Source organism: Plasmodium fragile (assembly GCF_000956335.1).
Source record: "Plasmodium fragile strain nilgiri unplaced genomic scaffold supercont1.46, whole genome shotgun sequence".
Taxonomy (NCBI): Eukaryota; Apicomplexa; class Aconoidasida; order Haemosporida; family Plasmodiidae; genus Plasmodium; species Plasmodium fragile.
In genome coordinates, this window is record NW_012192626.1 from 100,776 (window position 1) to 101,319 (window position 544).

The window sequence follows — 544 nt, forward strand, 5'->3', positions numbered from 1 at the left end:
AAAAAAAAAAAAAAAAAGAAATGTAATAAAATGGAATACAATCAAGTAAGACCAGAACAAACTGCCAGGCATATAATCTTGGATGCAAAAATTGTATTAACACTTATATATATATATACTTTTTGAAATTGTGATTTTTACCAAGTGGACGTTATATTTTATTTTTTATTTTAAATGCATCCTAAGTTACCAAAATGAAAAGGTAGTAATATATAATCCTACAGAGTGAAGTTGCAGGATTTTACGTCGGTAGAATGCATTTTGTCCGCGCAGTTCACTTTTTTCTGCTTTCTTTTTGTGGGGACCTTAATGATGAAGATTAGTAGCATTCCGTTTTTTCTTTTCCTTCCTCCTATGTTCTTTTTCTTTTTCTTTTCTTTCCGCTTACATTCTTTTTCTTTTCCTTTTTCTTTTCCGTTCATCCGCGTGTGTGATACACGTTAACATTAAAATGGGTGCCACAGAAAAAGACTCAACTGTCCGCAGCAAATTACTTAAAAAGTTGCTATAAAATAAAAACGTGGCATTTTTTTTTTTTTTTTTT